This window comes from Acromyrmex echinatior, chromosome 7 (assembly GCF_024713525.1).
Source record: "Acromyrmex echinatior isolate Ae372 chromosome 7, ASM2471352v2, whole genome shotgun sequence".
In the NCBI taxonomy this organism is placed as follows: Eukaryota; Metazoa; Arthropoda; class Insecta; order Hymenoptera; family Formicidae; genus Acromyrmex; species Acromyrmex echinatior.
In genome coordinates, this window is record NC_141858.1 from 15,410,004 (window position 1) to 15,423,283 (window position 13,280).

At 37.3% G+C, this 13,280-nt stretch overlaps 1 protein-coding gene and 1 long non-coding RNA gene across 3 annotated transcripts in view; both read left to right on the forward strand.

The window, feature by feature from the left end:
• The window catches only part of LOC147909245 (uncharacterized), a 76,935-nt gene extending 65,433 nt beyond the window's left edge, over positions 1–11,502 (forward strand). The window contains exon 2 of the long non-coding RNA XR_015545638.1: positions 1–11,502. This exon is cut by the window's left edge and continues 58,837 nt beyond it. This is a non-coding gene — a long non-coding RNA (uncharacterized LOC147909245).
• Positions 1–13,280, forward strand: part of LOC105154175 (uncharacterized) — a 217,939-nt gene that overhangs the window by 171,361 nt on the left and 33,298 nt on the right. The window lies entirely within an intron of this gene.

Here is a 13,280-nt window from a genome sequence, read left to right on the forward strand (position 1 = left end):
AGTTAGGTATATATAGATTTAAAAATAATTTTATTAATTATGTAAAACGCTTAAACTGCTAAAATTTCCAAAATGCTTCTTTTAGCATTGCTCATCACGTTTGATTTTTAGATAATTACTTTGATAATTCAACAAAATTATTTTCAGTATATATATATATCTAGTTAAATTTTTAGATACTCTAGTAAAATCGTTCTTTCCATTTATGTAGTTATTGATATCTTTCTCCTTTTGAAATCAGCTACGTTGCAGGCTGACACATTGTATCTAACTATTTGTACATACATCGTGGACAGAACGGTTGTAACGTGTTTTTTTTATTTTGGAACTTCGCCTTGCTCATAAAGAGGTTTAAGGTAAATGGTTGGATTCATAAGTAAGAACCAATCGCTTAGTGAACAAGCTGCATTCCGAAACTCGTTCAAAAAAAGTGTTGCAACCGTTCTATCCATTATAACTGTCTATATATTATAACTACTCGGTTTGACAACCGTTACCGAGACCGTTTGTCAGAATGCCATGGAGAGTAAATAATTTAAGAATTTTAATTGTTAATAAAAATTATTCTGCATTCCGATAAACAGAAGCAACAAGAAATTTAATTCAATTAAATTAAACAGTCATAATTTATGAACATCTATAGACGCGATGCATCTGCCTGAAACGTAATTAACTTCAAGGGGGAAGGGTATCAATGATCGCTTTTGTACAATTACCTCTCTTTTTTCCTTTTGTATTATATTTCTGCAATATTTAATTTTCTATTTTTTTTTTATATTACGTGTAATGTTAGAGAGAGAGTAAAAATATTGCGCATCGAAAAGCTAAAAAATCAATTGACTGCGCTTTTCTTCTCAGTATTTGTTGTTTTTTTTTTATTTTTATTCGCTGGTCAACGATCGACAAACCCTTACTGCCACTGGCCGCGAAATCCTGCACGCTCGTTGATCAATTCCCCGGGGAATTCACGCTAAAATCCTTCTGCAACGCTATCTCGCGCAGCGGTTACTCGGCCGGACCAATCTCGCGACTTAGGAAAGCTGCTGCATCCCCTCGAGCGTCGATAATAAACGAGATGACGTCAGTCCCCATCGTGAAATCAATAAATATCAAATCGCACGTGAAGCTGCACCAATTGCGGTGCAATCGGAGCAGTTAATATTTCTGGAAGAAGAGAGAGAGAGAGAGAGAGAGAGAGGGAGAGGGAGAGAGAAAGGGAGAAGCGAGTTCTATTACTCACAGATGTCGACGGAATTTCACAAGCGTGATTTTTGATGCCATCGGATTTTCGAGTACGCGCGAATTATTCAACCTCGCAATCGAGATTCTCGGCAGTCGTTATAGATTGGTCGTGCCTTTTACGAAAATTCGCACAAATTTCCGGCGATCGCGTTAAGAGTATTAAGTCGTTTCGATGTGCGCTATAAAACAATCGATTGCTTTAAATGGTGCATATTGCGTAATAGCACAATCCACGTTTTATTCATCTATTAATTTTCACGAAGATTTTATTTAATTTTTCACTTATCAGAAATCACGATGATATAAAAATTGGAAAATATATTATATAATATCTTCTATTCTATATAAAAATTTAAATTCCATTTTAGATTTATACGATTTTTTTGACGCATTTAAATCTTTCTAAATATTAAATTGAATCATTCGCTAAATTTTATTGTATACGTACGGTTTATGTCTTTCAATCGTCCTTTCGATTTTATTTTATTCTATTATATTCTATTATTTTATTTTATTTCATTTTTCAAAATATATAATTTTCAAATCGAACTCGTCACAAATTTTCGTCACCTCAGCGTGTCAATTTTCAGCGAATTAAAACCTGAAGATTGAAACACTCCGCGAAAGGGTTAACCGGTGTTTACGACGGCAGTTTACGAACCGCAGTGTGTTCGCGAAGTTTCGCGATGCTCGCTCGCTAGCTCGCTTTCGCTCGAGTCGTCGGATGCTACATGACTAACATGACTCCGAGAGATGCCGGGCTGAGATACATTATCGTCGTGATTAGATCTTAATTCGATTCATTTGTCTAACTCTCGCCGACGCCACAGCTGAGAGCGAGAGCGCCAGTAGAAGATGAAGAAGAAGGACAGAGAGAGAGAGAGAGAGAGAGAGAGAGAGAGAGAGTTCTGATTCACCAAGTTCGGCGTCTGATACATTCCGTGCGGTGTATTAAGCAAATTCCCCGTCATTACAGCGATTCCGTTGCTGTAAAGCGTGGGCCGCGTGTGGCGTAAAACGCTAATACGGACCTGTTGATTTTGAATCATCTATTTTCACTGGCTTTGTTAGACCTCCCTCTACCCCTCTTATCTTCTATCTATCTGCGACGATGGGACATTTCGCGGGACTCGCCGAAAATGATCCCCTTTAAATGATCCCCCAAATTATGTGGTGCGCGTGTAATTTTCATCGCACTAACTTTGAAGGTAGTGACTTAGCGACATTTTTACCGTGATTTATATACCATATACATATGTACATATGTACATAAAAATATAACTAAGCTGATTATATGTAACGTAAAATATGGTTGTCTCTGATATACTATCTAAAAGTTTTTACAGCAGCGGTGTGAGATATTTACTCGCGTATACGTATATCGTAAAAAAGTTATAAATGGCGATTTACCTTATTTCATCGTTACTTTACGCCTGATGAAAAGAGAAATTACGTACAATTTCTTATTCTCTTAGGAAAGAAAAATTTCTTAACTTTGCCATTTCTCGACGTTCTTTCACCGCTCGTGCGTAATAAGAGGCACGTTCGCTAAAAACGCTATCGATATTACAAATTCACGCGGAGCGCCCTCGACTGTGGGCACGATTAACAAAAAGCGCATTATAAATTAAAATCGCCGCAGCAACGCTCTCTCTGAGAGGAAGTCTAACAACGAGGCACGTCTCTCTTGTACGGCGCCGAGAGAGATCGGCTTTTCTTGCACGCGCGATTCTCCCCGGGGAAGATCGTCTAGGCGTCTTCGGGTGAGCCTCCGCACTCCCCGCCGTCTCGATAAGAAGCTCCCGGCGTCGTAACACGGAAATTACTGCAACAATAACTCTCGGTATCATAAAACATCGTCGCAGGCGAGGTTCGCTATCTCGCGCGCGGTTACCCGACGAGACCCGAAACCCTCCAAGGGTGGGTCCCACTACCCTCCAAGCCCTGGGTAAGGGCACCACCCTGAGACTCTCTCACCATCCACGTGGGCGACCCGGACTTAATGTCTTCTCTCGATGTTATCGATTCTCGGCTACACGCGGAGACACTCGCTCGTGCGATCTACAGCGCGTCGTTTATTACTATTATGTTAAAACGTGTCCCTTTCCCTATGGTCGGGCATAGTCCCGCGTGATCGTGCGAGTGCGTGAGTTGAATGGTAGCAGAGAGAGGAAGAGAGAAAAAGAAAGCTCTCTCTCTCTCTCTCTCTCTCTCTCTCTCTCATTCCCGTCAAGAGACTTATAGTGGTTTCCTCTTCCCTCACCAACCATCGATTCGCCACTATCGCGTTATACCCCTCATGCCCAATTGGGGTGTCCCCAGCCAACCGCACTTCCGTTAACGACAGATAGGAAGTGGATGAGACGTGTATGCGTCATTTGAGGAAATGTCAGGGGTCCAATAATTCCTTCGAGGAGGAGTGCAGACGAGATTAACCGTTGATAAGATATCCTCGTATCCTTGTTATATCGAAGAGTAGATCAGGAGAAAAAAAATCGTCCTGGAAAATTCTTGCGCGCGCGTGTGTACGTATACTTATATGTGTGCGTGTGTGTGTGTGTATGTATACTTATTAGACAAGTACGTTGAACGTTTTTTTTTATTGGAGATGTCGAGCTTTAATCTCTTTCCGTCTGGAATGACTCCGATCGAATCTGTTCAATACCTTCACGAGCACACTCCGCCCTATGAGTTATAGAGAGAGAGAGTCATCGAGAAGGGAAGAAATATCCATCGCAGGAGAAGGAAGTGTGCTCGGTTGGAACCCGTATACTATCTCACCTCCGCCATCTCTCGTGCACGTACGCTACGCCGAACACGCGTTCTCTCCTTCTCCCACCCTCTCTCTTCTCTGCTGCACCCGTCCGTGGGGTACCTTCTCTACGTCCAGCTAACAACAATGCCCTTTTGTCATCGCCTACGACCCTCTAATGTTCTACAATAGGGTCGTATGTCGTAAGTCGTAAGAAATTGGTCGATCACAGTTGAATATGAAAAAATAGTCGCCTATTATTGGTTAAAGGCTTTTTTTTTCTTAAGGCTTGTGGCTTGCGACTCGATTGTAGAACAGGCTTAACCAGAAATACGACACCGTTTGCCCTCGCAACGTATCGTGACATGTCGCGACGCATCGTGCGATGCACCCAGTTAGCTGAAATGGTCGATAGATAACCGGCTTTGGGGGATAGTTCTATGCGGTATACGATTTCTGTAAAGCAATACCCCGGGGGATGAAGTTAAACGACTAAGAGACCCTCCAGCGACGACACCTGCGACTCGTTTTCTTGCTTTTTTCTTTCTTTCTTTCGGACTCCACAGGATGGAACTACTCGAGACAATGTTTTCGATGTCAAATGACTCGAGAAAAATCCCGAGTTTGGTCGTATACGCAAAAAAAAATATTGTGCTTTTTCGCGATACCCTTTTAGAAGGGTACCTTTCGCGAAAAAGTACAATATTTGTCGGAAGATTTTTTTATTGATATACGGCCTCAAAAATATTTTAGAAGATTTAAAGACTTTAAAAGTTAAAGGAATATCATATAATAAAAATGATTAGATATTAGAAAGCTTGATTTAAGATCGCAATCCTCTTAATGCTAGAAGAATCTGTCTTTTAGTGACATGCACATCACCCCGCTAAAAAATTTTTCATAATTATATAGAAACTGTTAGATTCAGTTTTTATTGTTAAAATATTATTAATTCAAAGCATCATATTCTAAAATGGGTAAAAACAAATGTTTCAAAAGCCTAGAAGGCATACTTGGAAATAACTTTAGAATCTCGAGAAGACTCTTCAACATGATCTACAATACATACGCTTTCTTATAGAACTTCTGAATGTTTTCTTTTTATGAGCGTCCATCTGATGAGGCCGCGTATTTATCTCTTAGCACATTTTCTTATTTCAAGAGGCTTTAAATCATTATAATGAAATTTTCTATAGAGGAATTTACTCTTGATTACAGCTCGCGTTTCACTTTTTAGAAATAAATACGTGTAAAACCAGACGTACTTTCAATTGCAAGATACAGATCGTAAGTCAGACGCAAAAGTTGAAGTTTTCGGCACTTCCGATAATCTGACAAAAATTATACAGCTTGTCATTGAATTCGTCTTAACATCAGCTAAGATATTAATCAAAAGTACATAGTGCCATTAAAAAAAAAAAATTAAAGTAATCTTGATTTTTTACCTAAAAAAAAATTCTTTGCAAATTTTTAATATTTTAATTTGTAGCTGATTGAAAACTAACTTTTATTTAAAACTTTTGTCAAATCACCGGAAAAATCGTGAACAGTTTCAATAAGACACCCTATATACGTGATATTATATATTATATCATTATGTAATATTACAAAATTATATAATATTACAAAAAAATTGTTCATTTATGTAAAAAATTATAAAATGTACTATTATTATTGTGTAATTTTCTGTTTAATATACAAATATATTTCCACTATAAATTGTGCAATTAACTTTATCTATATATTTTTTAATAAAGTATAAGTATAGGCTGCGATGTATTTTTGGAACAAGGTATTTTTTTTTCCCTCGACAAGTATAATATTAGATCAAAAATATTTATTAAAATCAAGCTTATTATATATATAGTAAGCTGGTTTACATTGAAATCAACATAGTTTTACGTATCGTTTGTAAATAGTAACGATGGATTTTGCGTAAAATTATTTTCGAATGACCTAATTCTCGTTCAGCGTGAAGAAATAATTTTTTGCACAATTTATTGCTTTTAATTTTTCCATTTTCGCACTATTTTCACGTGCGCAATAAAGGTAACACTGTTGAAAAAGCTCTGTTACTTTAAACTCGCCATTGTAAAGACTTGGAATTGACTTTTAGCGATTCGGAATAAAATGGAGGGAACGAGGCGACAAAGCAGCAAGCGAAGGTTCTCTCTCTCTCTCTCTCTCTCTCTCTCTCTCACATCCATATTATCGACCATTTATATTATCGAATAAATCTTCAATCTCTCCCCCCTCCATTCACTCCAATATTTCTTTTCACAATACATTGTTCTTGAGCGCGCAGCGCAACTACAGATATGAATATTGAAAGCTTATTGCAAAAGAATGATGAACTTTTAATCAATCGCAAGCAGAGCAGTTGGTAAACTTTTCGCATTTATATTTATTTTTCATTACATTTGTGCATCTTGACGTAGTTTTATCGTTTCTGTCTGATAAATGCAGGCACAGCGAAGCTTAAAGAGAATTTCAAATGGATCTGGATTCTTAGTCGAGGAAAAAGTTGATTGTGGCACACAAGTTAAATCGTGTCTCAAACGCATATCTAGCTTGAAATATCCCGAACTTTTTACGTTCTTCTGACGATTTCTTACATTCGTGATGAATAAGAAAAACTAAAGAATTCAGAGCTAATGAGAGTACAGCACGGTTATAAAAGCGCAAGTTATGATGTTACAATTTATATTTTAACAACATTACAAAAACGAAGATGTGTTCTTTATTCCAAATTTGATGCAATTTCAAAATGGAAATGTTTCCGACTTACTTTGCCTTCTTCAATATCGATACACAAAAATTACATAATTAAGTTTCTCAGTTATCAAGATTAAATCATTCGCAAATTGACAGAATTGAAGTGGTATCTAGTTCGATAATTTATACAATAAATAATCAAACAAGAATTTTAAAATTAACTGCAGGAGCGATTTATTTCATAAACTAAGAATCATGTCAAAAAGCTTTGGATAAATTCAAGTTTTTCACGATTACGTAAAAATAATTTAAAAATAATTTCTTACCGGATTTACTGAAATCTTTCTACATCCAAAATCTAGACATTCTTCCAATCAAAATCACGATTACAATTAATTCTGCGATCCGTAATCATCGACTAGTATTTGTGCTGTGTTGGAGATTGTTATTTTTTTGTTTAATTATTACAGCTTGCAATCAGTCTCGGAAAGAACTTGATACAAAGCATTATCTTTCTTAACATATTTTCCAATTTTAACCGTTACATACTTTCATAAACACGCAATTAAAGTGTTCAGATAATTATCGTCAGTTCGATCGAGATAAAATCCACGTGAAATAAAATGAAAAATTCTTCGTGAATTATTTGAGATTTCAAATTAATTGAGATTCCGAATTATTTGTACAATCCGTGGCTGATGGACATCGCGATAATTCTGAGAACAATGTATTTCGGAGTATCCGGATATGAGAGGGGAGGGGAATCGGATTATCGAATCGGGGAATCTCTGCGTTATCTATCACTATCGCGAGAAAAATGGACGATGCCATGCTTCGAAATTCCCGCTTGTATTCTCGCACGACGGCCGATAAGCAAAACAAACGTCGCCGAGCGGTGTCTCGGCATTCTCGGTAATAATGGAATAACGATAGAGCGTAGGGCAGGCTGCCCTACTGGCTGCCCTACTGGTTGGTTGGTTAGCTTTCGTTGCCTGGCTGACTGCACCCGTCGAAAGGAATTCGTGTGCGAGTACGATCTCCATCATCACGGGCTAGGAAATTAAAAGGTTATCCGTAGAACAAACGGTTATTTCCACGGGCATGGGGCGCGTGTTCATTTCGGAAGCCGCGATTGAAAATTCCGTGTCGGGGGACAGTAAATCGTCGAGTTAACTACATCGACTGCAATGCCCTTCGACACGCTCCCCTCTATCTGTCCCACTCTTTGCCTTTCCTTTTCCCTCTTTCCGCCTCTTTCGCTGAATGTCCGCCCTCGGAATTGCGGCCGAACGGAATATTACGGATAGAAAAAAGTAATGCTCTATCCGCCACGTGTATGGTGCGCGCGGGCGCGTTTATTAGCGCCATTTTTCCCCGAGTTTTTCCACACTCTTATTTACCTAACGAAAAATACCCAGCTGTAGGGTAATCGGACTTCTCGATCGGCCGCGAAATTGGCGCACTACAGCCAGGGTCGGTTTTATCGTCGGTTTTGTATTCCTGGGAATCTCCTCTTATCGGTAATGAAGATTTATCTACGACGAGTCTCAAGGTGTTTTGTCTCTCGCACTGGCGAATTTGTCATCGGTATCAATTAAAAATTAATTTAGCCATCCAATCAATTATATAATGCTTTATACTTTGTTTCGCTAGTGTTGAATTTTTGTGAACCCCGAGGAAATCAGTAAACAGACCAACCGCTACTATTTTATTTTATAAAAAAAAACACTCACTAAAAGTTCCTCATTTATCACATATTATTTATTAGAGTGAGAGTTATTTTTCTGATTCATTCCCTGGCAATAGATAAAATAGGATTTTTAGTAAAACAATCCTAGTCAGGATGACTTAATTTTATTCTGTACAGAGAAACGCACTTCTCGAAGGCACCGAGCACAAAGGCCATTGTGAAGATATTCTTTCCAGTGGTTCTCTCCCGCGCGATAACCATACGACCACCCTGCCAGGACTGAATCAATGAATCCGACCCTGATCGATACACTCGAGTTGTTTATGCCGTGCGGGATGTGTACGTGGTTTTCCGTGCGACGCGGCACCGCAAATGTAAAACGCCCGGCCATAAAATTCCGCCGGTAGACAGCTGCGATCGCGACTTCGCCACCGATATATAGTAAATGCACGTCGCACAGCGAAGACGTATGCGACGTTCACCAATAACGTGGCGAAATCGAGGGACTGTCCAAATATTGTCGGGACGGAAGAACGGCACGGGAGAATTCAGATAGGTAGGCCAGGGATGGATTGACCCCCCCCCCCTCTCTTCTTTCTTCTCTTCTCCTTCTTCGCCTTCTCCTTTTTATCTTCTGATTTAAGTCACGAGGATCCCCTCGCCTGAAAAATCCCCGGTGAAAGGATCGCGGGCAATCAGTGTCGGCAAACCGATGGCGTGGAAAGCTGGCCCTCCCTGGGATAACTCATGCGACGGACATTCGGATCTTTTTTGGAAAATACTGCAGCCACACATTTAACCTGCCGATGATTGCGAAATTCTTGTTCCTCAGTCTGATTGGAGTATGTTGGTCTGTTTTTACTTTGACGCGGGCAAATATTACGCGGTACGATTTTTATTCGGGCTGTTCTGAAGTTTTCGAATTTTGATTTAATTATAGTTGTTTAATAAATTCTTCAAATTGTTTTTTTTTATATATAACTTTTTAACGTGCACGCTAATTGATAGTTATCGAATTTGGAAAATATAAAAATTTTAAGAAAGTACAATTTTAAAGTTTTAAGTGAACACGAATGTTATATTGTTTGCTTTCTCTTAGAAATTTTTAGTGCACGAAGACTTTTTGACTTGTCATTCTTTATTCTCTTTTTATCCTAGAGATAATTAACGTTCGCTAAAGTGGACGTTTTAATGGAGAAAATTTGGCTGTTAGATCATAAAACAACATCGATTATTTTGGTTAAACGTCAATTCAAAATAAAAAATTGAAAATCTTTATTCAAGCAATCTAGAATCAAACTTCAAGTTAAATAGGTACCAAGGCAGTATTTTTCGGCAATTATCCGGCAAATTTTATTTAAAGGAAGCTTAAAATGCGAGGCTAAGGTCCAGTTGCACTAATGTTACTTTGACTTTAAGGAGGCTTAAAACTCTCTCTGTCTCTGTCTCTCTTTCGCTTTAAAACGAGACAGAGAGAGTTTTAAGTTTCGCTTAAAATCAAAGTAACGTTGATGCAATCAGGCCTTAATATAAATATTAACAAGGTATTTAACAACAAACTCTTCAAAATCAATGAAAGAGTCTCATCGTAAGGAAAATCGACTTCGAACTATTCCATTAAACAGCAACACAAATCTGCTGCTAATTCTCATTCTCTCTCTCTCTCTCTCATACACACAGTCTCTTTCCTTTTACCTGTCCGTGCGTACAGAATATGTAAAATAACGTATCTTAGTTAGTTAGCGAGTTAGGATCGCGAGATTCTTGTTCAGTTTTCTCGAGTGACAAAGGACAACGGTGGTGACAATAATTAACACTTTCAGGTCTCCATGCTTGAATAAACCACGTGCTGAGGCATCGTGTCGCGCGAGAATAGATAATTTATGAACGGTTTCTCGACGAAGCGAGACCTCTGCGAGAAATACGGAATAACATAGTTGAACAGGTTTAAAGGGCGTGCAATGAAACTTACAAAAAGAAAGAGAAGTCGACCATGGCGACTCTGCGATTTCGCTCTCTCATATGAGTCACCAAATGAATTGAAGAGCCTAGGCTGAAGAAAGCTCGTTTAAGTGTCAGACTGAATTAATGATATCGACGAACGGTTTTCGATGATGGACGTCATAAAGCACGTCTCGAATAAATTAAGTCCGCGTGGCTACCGAAGCCATTCAGACAATTTGACCTACATTTATTTATTATTTAGGTGGATGCTGACGTGATGGCCAAACTCCAACGGGATCGCTATTTTATTGATTAAGGAATCTATTCTGTAACTCGTGTAGCATTACGATCGAAAAGACCATAGAAAGATGACGAAAAGATGTCTTTTTAAAGTTGTCTCTTCGACAATACTAAAAGACGTCTTATAGACATACTTTCATTTTACCGAAAAGATTCTTATTAAAATTTTTCACTGTTTGCCTCATATGAACAATTTTTAGTCCGTTTTTAATCCGTTTCTGTCCGTTTCGTACAATCTCAAGCACTCGCAGTATATCGCGAAGGAACAATGATGAATATACGCGAGTATGCATATAAATATTTTTGAGGAGATTGTTTTCAATACTCATTTTTCCGCTGATGAACGATAACGTATACATGAGTATGCATATGAGTATTTTTATTTTTGAGTGAGAAAGAATAGAAGGAGTGGGAATAATTTACACATAACCAATGGTTAGCAATTCGTACTCTTGAACGATCTTACCCTATTTTGATCAAGAAAAAGAATTTTGCAATTTTGTAAAGAGCCAAAATTCAAAGATATTTTAGAATTACGAAACGTCATTAATTCGCTTCATTTTAGGAAGACTCTCCTTAAATGTATCAGCGATGTAAAGCTTCAAGCGAACTTGTAAAATATTGACGATTAGAACGAGAATTATAGCGAGAAGTTGTAATTCTTGTTCATAAAAATAAAGTAAGATCAATAAACAAAATCAATAACTTACTAACTATCTACTTTGCGATATTATCAGAATTATTATCGGTTCTTAAAGATTGTCCATAAAAAAATGGATTAAATTCAATAATCATCCTTCTTTAGAAAACATGGTTGTAATTAGAACTTCATCCCACTTAACAAACAAAAAAAAAAGAATTTATTAGCCAAGAGAATTGATAAGAAAGTTAAGGAATTCTTCACAGAATTTATTTATATACCAACCGTGATTATTGCCATAAACTGATCTTCCGTCTTGTTGGAGAGTGGCTTATGCGTAGACAAGGATTGTACATTCCCGTAGGGTAGTGGATTAAAGAAGAGAAATTAATAAGGGAAGATTATAGTGGAGTAAATGATAAGGGATATAGGGAAAGTGAGTTTCTAACGCGAAATAACGCCCGCATAAAATTATATAACGCGACTTCCTCGCCACTCACGAGAGGTACGCTCGTAAAAAAAAGAAGAATTTTCCCTTAACCGCGCGTTCTTTGCGATAAAGATTCTCTGACTTGAGATGATGCAGGAAGTAAGTATTCTCGTTCAGCTAATGCGACATTGAGCGCCAACGATGTTTTTTTGACCATGAATAGCCGGAAAAATGAACAGTCTCTCGAGTTGGTGGATTTACCGATTTTCCAGGCTGTCTCGCTGAATTCACGTGGCCGAGTTTGCAGGCCGCAGTTATCGGATAACGCGATAATGAGTGTCTAAAGTATGTCGGAAGCTTCTATCGTGATTTTACCTTAATGAAGCGTCACGAAGAATTCAAAATTTAATTTCATATGAAAACACAATCAATAGGAAATAGAAAATAAAGGCCCATAACAATCGAAATTGAATTTTTAATACTTAAATAAATCGATATGAATTTGTATGTACTATACACACACACACACACACATATATATATACTGTATTTGTAATCACTGCGCGCCGAATTAATTTTTCTAGGCTTAAAGACGCAGTCTAAAATAATATCACAATTAAATGTTGATGAATAGGCATCTATTAAAGAGATCTTAATATGTTGAAAATCTATAAATTAATTTATTGCGAAAAATATTATCTCAACCCAGAGTCGAACATTACTCATACAGTAGACAAATATTGTATCAATATCTCAGAATCGTTGAATTGCGAGTGTGTCTCAATATTGCGAAATATGGATTTAATGTTGAAAAGACATTACAGAAACGTTCAATATCCATTGAATTGAAATAGGTCTTGCAGACGTTGCAATTCAACATTCAAGAACATTCATTCAATATTTATGTAATATCATATTCGTATAACTTTCAAGAATACAAATCTTTAAATTAATTAATTTTTACATAAAACACGTATCAAAATTGTTATATTTACAATATTTTAACATTTTATTTATTATATTTTAATTTTACTTGAAAAGGTCGCTTTTAAGAAGTCATTTTATTAGAACACAGGTGGACTCTTATAATACTTATATGCTGCACATTTTATTCTATTTTATATAGTTTTTTATTCACGAAAAACAGAACTTCGCCGCGTTTATCTGATGGCAGTGTCGCGTTGGATGAACGTCACGGCTTTATAGTTTTAACGTTGTAACATTAATTATAATATAAAAAAAAAATCAACACATACACACATCCGCGATGATCTTCCCTTATTAATTTCTCTTCTTTAATTATTAATTTTTCTAGATTTAATAAACATTGAAAAAGCATTTACATTTTTATATTTAACATTGTAACATTTCAGCAATGTTCTTTTTCAACAGTCTGTGCTATATGGGTTATTAATTAATAAACGAAGAATTATCGCGAGAACCTTCGAAAGAGAATCCAAATCCAGAAAACGCGAGGCATAAGAAATGCAACAAGATAATCCATGGTGCTTTAAGGTAACAATGGTAAAGGGTTATTCCAGCAATACTCGGTGCAATCCCGCGCGAC